Raw genomic sequence first — 9,374 nt, forward strand, 5'->3', positions numbered from 1 at the left:
GCCTTGAAACAAAAAAGTTTGATTTGCCAGGCCCAAAACTTCCTGTGAGTCAGGTCACTGAAAATGTTGACTGTGTGAGAGAGAATAATCCCCTTACTAAGACAATTCATCAGGCACGTGGCCCTCCAAGGAACCTAATTATATCAGCCTCCTGAAAAAAATGCTGCTTACCATCGGACTCGTTTGCTTGTTTTGGTTTATTTTTGTTCTGTTTTGTGTTTGGTTGTTTTTATTCTCTTACTGTATTGTTCATGCCTACAGAATTTTCCTCTTGGTAGGGTAAAGACACAATTTTTTCTATAGATCCCCTTGAAAACATGAAAATTTTTCTCAAGTAGTTGCTCATAATTGTTGATGAAGTTACTTGCCTTAAAAGCTATTCCTGCAGGATAAGATTTGAACGGTAGGTAAAGAAAAAAACATTTGCAAACAGAGTATGTAATAGGCTCCAAAGGAGAAGATGAGGTTTCTTCTGTGTGGAAGAATCTGGGAAGGCATTTACTGAACCATAATGGGAACAGTTCACTTGAGGTTTCATCTGGAAACTTTCACCCTTTGTAAGAATGTCTGGGACATCAGCAGCTCACTTGTAAAAATGACTGGGAGACAGACGAGACAGGGAAGATTTCTTAAGATGTACACTGAGTCCATGGACATCACTTGAACTCAAACAAATACAACACATTTAAAAGCAAAATATATAAATGCATTCTAATACAACCTTTGCACATGTGCTCATGGTGAAGGAGACCAAAACGCCTCTCCAAGGACAATTTTCTAGCTGGTAATGTGTTCTGGCTGTCAGCTTGGCAGACTTATGATGAAAAGTGGCAATCCTCTCTTGTTTCAAGCTGCCATTCCCTCTTTACCTTACATTGTTCTGAGGCAAGTTTTTCCTCAGAGGTAGCAATGAAAAAGGAGTTCAAAAGTTGAAAATAAAAGCTGCCCGGGGTATAAAATATTGAGGGTGATTTTATTTGTTATTCCTGAGGGGTAAAACATGTTTCAATTGTTGGCCATCACTGGTCAAGTGTGTATACAGTTACATACACCTCTTCTGATTACTTTTTTTCATTTATTTCATACTGTAATGACTAAATTTTACCAGGTCAAACCTAAAAAAACCCACAAAACCCCAAACCACTTTCATTGATGTTCAACCACAGTGTTTACCTGTATAATGCACAGGCAGAGGGTGTGCAGAAGTCTCATAGTTTATGATCACCTTGGGTAGTCAAACATCTTTATTTAGGCTTAAGACTGTTTTTCATTTTCATTAATTTCTTTATGCATTCAATTGTGGCATCATGTATGATGAAAGAAAATGTTTGTGTAATATGTATCCCAGGTAGATGTGAAGCAATGTTCTAAATACCTTCAGGCTCCTATGAAGGGACTGGACTTGTAACTCTGAGAGGAGTAGCAGCTGGCTGTTCCTATGTTAGCACACAGTGACAGACCAGTTGGAGTGTACCATCTGTAAGGAAAACAACTGGCAGTAAAGTTCTGGAGTCTTTTTTTTCATTTTGGCTTTTTGTTGCTTTTTTTCTTTCTTTACTTCAGGCTAATTCTACTTTGGCCTGGTGGATTGAGTGACCATTGGTTGATGGAGTGTATCAGCCATTCTTCTGGAGCTCCTCATCCAGTTTAGTTTCATCTAAGGTGGTACAGTTCAAGATCTCCAAAGACCACTCCTTGAGAATCCAGAGAAGAGCATGAATCTCACTTTGGAAGCACACTGCTGATCCATTTTATTTAGATCTAATCCATTAGTCCAGTGTTCTACATGATACCAATTATGCATTGGTACTGAGACCTCTATATAATATTTCAGGCCTGTTCTTACGAAATAAATCAATTTTCTCTGATACTCTGCTATATTCTCTTTTCACCACATTCAAAATCAAGAAAATGTCAAGTGAACTGGATTGATACCCTCATTGATGACTGGGGCCTTTCTATTTCTGGAAAGGAGATAAATGGCATTTTCTTAGGAAAAATTCTTATAAAAGAATTGGCTTTTTAAAATTTTCATCAGTTTCTTTTGAACCTTTTGAACCATAATTTTTTATGAAGCATATTACAGATCGGTAGTGCATGGAAAGATTAGTCAGAAAACATTTAGAGCTAGTTAATGAACACTACTTTACAGAGTTTTTATTTAGTAAAATTAGAGGGCATTGCTTTAGTCTGTGTAAAGGACCTATTATCTTGCAGCTAGCGTCCAATAATTTGTCTTACATAAGCAGTTAAAGTTAGTAGGGATCTCAATATAGCAGTTTGACAGAAGTGTTAAATATAGGTATCATCTAAACTCGCTGGAAATGGGGATTGTTTTTCCTAAGAACACAGTCCAAAAGTGAACAAAAATGAAAGGGAAAAACTTCCAGCAGGCCTTCTTGGCTCAAATCATAACAACTATGTTAATCAGAGCGTTGTTTTGCACCGCCTGCAATTGCCTTTCAACAGTCAGTACAAAAGTCAGCAAAGCATAAGCATTCATGTGACAAGAATAACTCCCTTAGGAGTAGAAGCTGAAGCTGACCTGAGGAGAGGACATTGCACAACTGCAAATGTAAGTACTTGGGGAAGGTTCGTAGCGTGGTAATTTTTGTAAACGGCTACAGGTATTTGTGTCCAGTTCTCATGGAGAAGTATGTCATTTGTTCCTGTGCACCATGCAGTCTGAAGTGAAGAAAGAAAGAAAATATGAGTTATCAGATGACTGTCACATATTTTTACTTGAACAACACTATTTCAGATACCCAATTATTTATTTTTTCCCTCAAGTCTCTTCAGCTCCTTGGTATTACCAGAAATCCCTGATCTTAGAGATTGCTGACCTCACTATTGTGGGGCCATGCAAACTGATCAGATCAGAGACACGAATGAGTATCTCACAAAAGACTGGGGGGCAGAGGCTTAGAATGGTGAGGAATGTTTTGCTGGAGCTCCTTGATTGTCTCTAAGCTATTGAGTGGATTTTATAATAAGCTCAGAGAATATTATTTTTTATATCATAAATATATTAAAACACAGTTGCCCTGCCAAATCCAGATGAGAACAGCACTGATCCTGAATTGGCTGCTGTCAATAAACTTGTGCTGTATACTCAGTACTGTGATGCATCTTAGTGCCTGAAATGAAAATTTAAAATCCATAGTAAATAAAGCAAAAAGAATTTGCAAGGCAATATAAATACCATGTTCAGAGATGTTTGAGTAAAAATAGCAAAAAGAAAGGGCAAGATAGTAAAATAACCTATTCAGAGACATTTTAATAAAATTAAAAAAGGCATAGATAACAAGCTAGACAAAAATGAGGCATATCATCTATGATGAGGTAATTATGTTTTAACGGATGAGGTGGAATACCTATTCTGAATATGATGGAAGTATTCCAAGTTCCCATAATAAATTCACTGCTCCTTTTGCACATGTAGTTGTTTCAGGCAGGAACTTTTCTAGAATGAAGAGATGGGCATTCAATCAAAACCAAGACAACAGATAAATAAGAAAAATTACAATCAGAAATGCAAATTTTCAGAAGGAAAGGTGGTAGAAGTAGAAAAGCTGAACAAAGGAAGACAAAAGAAGTGTTCTGGGTGGAATAGACAGCAATGTTTTACCAATTAAAACAGCTTTTAAAATAAAAAAACAATTCTGATGAAAACACCAAGAACCTTATTAAATAATACTTGAGGAAAGAACCTACCTTCACTTTATGAAAAACTCTGTGGCATTTATAAGGTATGCAATTTCTACACTTCATACACAGAGGAACGTCAAAAGTATGTCGTCTCCTGTTGATGGTCCTTTACTGCTTAAATAGTGTCTGGCTATTCTTAGGTGAAACATAAAAGCATGCTGAAAAGCAGTCCCTGAAGATCACTTCTGCAGGAAAGATGAACACTTGTGTTTGAAACATATTACAGACCAAACTGAAGAACAGGAAGACACTTATAACAATATGAGTTCAAGAGCACTTCTGTCAATCAGCTTTCTCGGGGCCACTTTCCCAAATAACAAAATAAACTTTTAAATCAGTAAAAATTAAAATAATTGGTATTTTTTTCCTTTTTGTTATGATTGATCCAGGAGTTTTTCTTTTTCTCTCTAAGCTATTGGAATATGATACCAATAACATTTTTAAAAAAAAATCTAAATTAAAGGTGTTAAAACTTCTTAATCAAACTATATATTTATTAATTTAATTAAAGTCTGAAATCTCTTTACAAACATATTATCTTTGACTACAATTGTTTTTTTCCCTAACAGACTCCTCTTGGTTTGTCATTTGCAGACTTCCATTAGAAATGTGCCCCTTAGACTTTCTCTGAAGACACTACTGAATGTTCCCATGACAATTTGCAAAAGCAGGATCTTCTTTTGGTCTCTGTTTTTGACATTGGGCTTTAACTGCATTATTACCTAGTAAATGGAGCTATTGTTAGAAATTACTGGAATATGACAGGCCCTGTGACAATTTCTGAGACTTTAAAATGCACTTGTTCAACTTCAGACTGAGAAAAAATCCTGTTTTTCTGGAGAAATGATCAGTGTAACAACATTTATTTTTGTTTCAAATTTTCATTAAGACCTCTCCCTGTGTCTTCAGTAGTGATCAGAGGGTCTTCCTGGAAAGGCATAAACCTTTCTTTGGCTAACATCACCAAAATCTGAGTGTCTAAGAAAAGGTTGCCTTTGCAACCTTTCTTTTCCACAGTGCAGAGGAAAAAGCATTATTTAGCAAAAATATTGCTGCAAGTCTTTCACACTTTACTATTCTTCTGCTGGGAAGCAGGTTGCTTTCAAAACTTTCTAGCAATTTCTCTTAAAAAAAAAAGGTGACTTGTCAATAATCTTTTCATTGAGTAAAAGCAAATAAAAAAATAACAAGATGAAGGTTTCTCTTGCTCATTCAGTTGATCCCTAGGTACTTGCTGGGGATAAAAGGAAGCAAGGTATACAGAAGGAAAAATTTATTAAATGTTTAGCATGAGGAATGTCTCAGCACATCCAGAAGGCAATCTTTCTAGGGTAATTTGCAAGAGTTCTGCCCTGAAAAAAAATACAGAAAATTAATTCCTTATGTTATTCTCAAGAGATTAGGGCTTACTTGGAACAGGGAGCATCCCTGCAAACTCTTTACTAGTCAATGGATTTAGGCTCCAGTGTGATCATAGAATAAATCTGGCTTTAGGTTTGTGGTATGAGATCAAAAGAAAATCCCATGAAATGAAGTAAGAAGCCAATTTAAACTCATTCTGTATGGTCAGTTTTGCTCAAAAGATGTTGCTGTGCTGACTTTGAAGTCTCAGGCTTTCTTCTGGAACAAGTTTCAATGCATTATCTCTTTTCCTACATGCCTGAAAATAAAAGGGTTTAAACACTGTATTGTATGCTTCAGTGCTCATTTGAAAAAATGCCAGCAAGCCTTCCCTCCTGCCCTTGCCTGCCCTCAGTCTGGATAAAATTTGTGTTTTGAGTTATCTGGTAGCACACAGATGCAATATCAATGGCTATTGAAACATGGAATAAAGGTATAAAAATTACTATTCTTGCTATATTCTCAGGCTTTTTTCAAACTGAACTAAGCAAATGCCTGTTTATGAGGTTGGGGGACTATAGGTAATGACTCTGCATTGTCAATTTTTTATATTTTATCTTCAGTTTCATTCATGAGTTCCGTGACTTCCCTCTTTTGCTTGTTAATGAAAGCTAGGATTAAAATTTTTCCAGCCTAGTGATGTATTTTTTGTTAGTGCTGCAGTCTCTTGACTAAAATAGGGTGCTGTGTGTGCCTTCTCCATAGTGCAGAAAGAGACAGGTAATGAGAAATGGCCAGCAAATGAGGAAAGAGCTAATAAGCACTGCTGCCAAGCTGAATTCACAAAAAAAAAAAAAAAAAAAAAAAATTCTGTCTTTTAAAAACTGAATAAGGAGAAAAAGTGGTATGAGTGCTACAGCTGGGGTTGTCAGAGAAAACCCACTTCAGAAAGTAAAACATACTGCAGATATAAGGCTTTTTTTTTTCTAACTCATCAGAAAGGAGTTCCAAAAAGAAAATGCAGACCTCAACAAATAAGTAGTCAAAAAGAGAGAGAACCATCTGTTGTATCCCTTTTTCCCCCTCCAAGGGTAAGGGAAGACCTTCATAGTCTGAGTCAGAAACCTACAAATAGGAGACCTATGGAAGGGGCTTCATTTCCCACTCCAGCCTGGAGAATTTAAAACAGGATGGGTAGAGAAGACCTAAAGGAAGAAGGAGAGCATGAAAAAGTAATAAAACCAAACGGATTTCAGAATTATTTTAGTTCGTCTTTACAGATATTTGAGGATGCTATTTATAGAGAGGAGTATTTGCAAACTAGTGTCAAAAAACATATGTTAGGAGATGCATCCATGAATGCAAATTTCACAGGAAAACCTGTAATTTTGCTAAAAAAGGGATGTAATCACGGGTCCACCAGTTTGCAGTTAACTAATGTCATCAAATGAGTGGATTTCTGCTGAGAAAACACATTTCTTGAAAGATCAGAAGACCATTTGAAGGTATTTTTTTTCAAGACATTTGCCATTGTCTTGAACAGTCTTTAAAGATTATAATAATATGTATTTTCTGGAAGCAGTAGTCACAAAAAAGGGTAATATTACTGAAGTGTGAAACAATCAAGCAATGAGCATTGCTGTGTGACTGTAACCTCCATTTCACCTTGAAGCTTCTGTAGATGAAATTTCAGAGCATAATGAGATTAAATATTTTTCTTGAAGAGCTTTCAACTTATGTCCCAGAACTACAACCAGGTCCTACAGGGTGACCTGATTTGAAGCTAATGGAACTCTGCAAGGATGCCAAGGTCACTCCTTGCCAAGCCTCTGGGAGAGACTCAGCCTGTGTCAGGTCTGACAACAGGAGTGATGACAGTAGATGAAGCAACCCTGAGGCAAAGTCTGAATCAAAATCAGGTCGCGTGTAAAGGAATCATTGGGGTTGCACTTTTTGCATCAGCTGAGAATCTGGTCCTCAGGGAAAGAAGGTTAGTGGCAGATGGCAGAGGTTCTGTGGATCGACTTCGGAAGGGCAGCAAAGCCACATAGCAATGATGAAGATCTTCGGAGTCAGAATGAAAAAAGTGAAATACTGGATCTTGATTTGACACACTTTTCATTCTCCTCTTCATTCCCTTCTAGTACAAACCTTTTATTTATTTCATATAGTTTTGCTGGTTTTCACTCCAAGATCTATTTAAACGTAAATACTTAGATGGATGTTAAAAAAATGTGATATCTGTCACATTGAGCTCAATTAATATGTAAAGTCTTTCAAATGGTACTGCTAAAACAGCAAGGAAAAATAGAGTCTGCTGCAATGGACTTAAATGACAGCTCTGCAATGTGGTCAAAATCTGTGATAGTGATATTTGAAAATGAAGGTTAAAAAGTGGTAAAGAGCATCTATTTTTCTTTTTTCCAGAGTAGAGTAAATGAATATCATATCCCCATCCTTACAAAGTACTAAACTAATGGTATTCAATTAAATCAAATCCTCTTGAACCCTAGATGACTAATTAACAGGAGTAATTACCAAGCAACTATCTCCTATTACAAATCTGCATAGCATGGTGCAAAATCTAACCTTGAATAGTTTGCTAAGAAAAAAAAAAAAAAAAAAAGTTCTGTATTTCAAATTACATCCAGTAGGCAGATAGCAAGGACACTGGCAAGGGCATGGAGCCTGGCAGATTTGGGGAATCCAGTAGGTGGAACGCATCAGCAATGACACTGAGTTACTTCCTGACAATAAGCCCATACCAGCCAGCTAAAGAGGTGAGAGCAGCTGAAACCAAAATCCTTCCCTATAAGGTGTTTGCTCTGAAGAATAAAAATAAAAAATATTACGGGAAAGCAATTTGAGTCCTGTATGGTGTCCCTTTCTTGGGAAGAGTTTTTACATTCAGTTGGACAGCAGTACTAAATTCATCATAATCTACAATAGCTATTTAATGATGAGGCTAAGGCTGCTATCAGAGGCACCTGTAAAAGTGGTTTTGATGTTCTTAAGACTACATCCAAATAGAATAATGATCACTTTCTCTTCTGGGGTATGCTATACATGAGGTCTGAAGCACATGAAATAATAGGAACACAACTTTGCAGGCACCACGAGATGCCTTTGTCAAGAGCACATTATATGCAATCATACAATGTGAAATCAAGGCCTGAATGAAAAATGTAGGTCTGCCTCAGGAAAACTATGGTACCAAAAATCCCATTGTGAACACTGGAAGCCAGGACAGAATTACAATTAACAACCAAAAAACTGTCAGGTAAGATCTTCCCTTCTTTCATTTTTTTCTCCCTCATATTAAGTCTTTATCCTTCCCTTGTGAGATTTAAACTTTAAAGACTCTTGCTTAGAGTCTGCTTCCCACACTAATTACAGACACTAAGCATCTGTTGGAATGTCCTCTGGTTATCACTGGAATTTAAACTACCACCATTCCCCACAGTATAGTAGTTAAATCTTAGTGGTTTAAGTCTATATTCGCTAGTACTTAGTATGCAGTGAAACAGTAGATGCATCTGAAATATGCAGCTGAGTTCTAACACACTCTGATAATGAAGGAGATAAAGCAATCATTCACAGGTCTTTTCAAATGAAATACCTCATCTCTCTATTCAGATACACAACTTTTAATTAGTGTTTGCCTGAGAATTGTCCATACACTACAAAATCCTCTCCAACTTTTGATTTACAAAGGTAAAACTGAAAGAGAAATACCAGCTCTCCCTTCAGCCAGCTTCATTCTTCACATCTGTTTGATAGTCTCTGAAAGTTGTTTGCTTTCCTTTTGGAACTGCATAGTGATTAAAGAAAGCCAATTTGCTCAGAAAACTCAGTGGTTTGTCTTTCTGATATCTCTGCAAATTTTATTCTGCTTGTAGAACTGGAATTCTCAAAATATCCAATCTTGGCTTTTCTGTTTTATTCAGATAGGGAAACAATCAGAGCTCTATTAGTTTGCTCAATTCCAGTTCTATTCCTTGGAGTTTATCTGCTTTACCTGAGTGTGCAATCTTTCAAAATAAATGTTCCTAGCTACCAGCCTATCAGGCATTAGACACTGCGTTTTGGATTTGTTGTTCAGTTCTCCAGCTTCCCTCACTCCCAGCTTAATTCATTATCTCTGTACGAAGCTCATTCATGTCCTGCCATCACTCTAGCTCTTTCTTATGCTGTTGTGAAATGTTGTGGCACCTTCATTTTATTTGGACTGGGAGCTTGACTATTACAGGGACCATGTTGGGTTTTACTTCTTTCAAGACATGCATTTTGAGTAAAATAATTTTACCAAAGTATTTTTTTTTTGG

General features: G+C 36.6%; 1 long non-coding RNA gene across 1 annotated transcript in view; it reads left to right on the forward strand.

Moving 5' to 3' along the window:
* The window catches only part of LOC108447491, a 13,016-nt gene extending 7,622 nt beyond the window's left edge, over positions 1 to 5,394 (forward strand). Inside the window, exon 2 of the long non-coding RNA XR_001863094.1 lies at positions 1,564 to 5,394. This is a non-coding gene — a long non-coding RNA (uncharacterized LOC108447491). The remainder of the gene's footprint in view (positions 1 to 1,563) is intronic.
* The last annotated feature ends 3,980 nt before the right edge of the window (positions 5,395 to 9,374 follow it).

The sequence above is a fragment of the Corvus brachyrhynchos genome, unplaced genomic scaffold (genome assembly GCF_000691975.1).
Source record: "Corvus brachyrhynchos isolate BGI_N302 unplaced genomic scaffold, ASM69197v1 scaffold86, whole genome shotgun sequence".
NCBI classification, from domain to species: Eukaryota; Metazoa; Chordata; class Aves; order Passeriformes; family Corvidae; genus Corvus; species Corvus brachyrhynchos.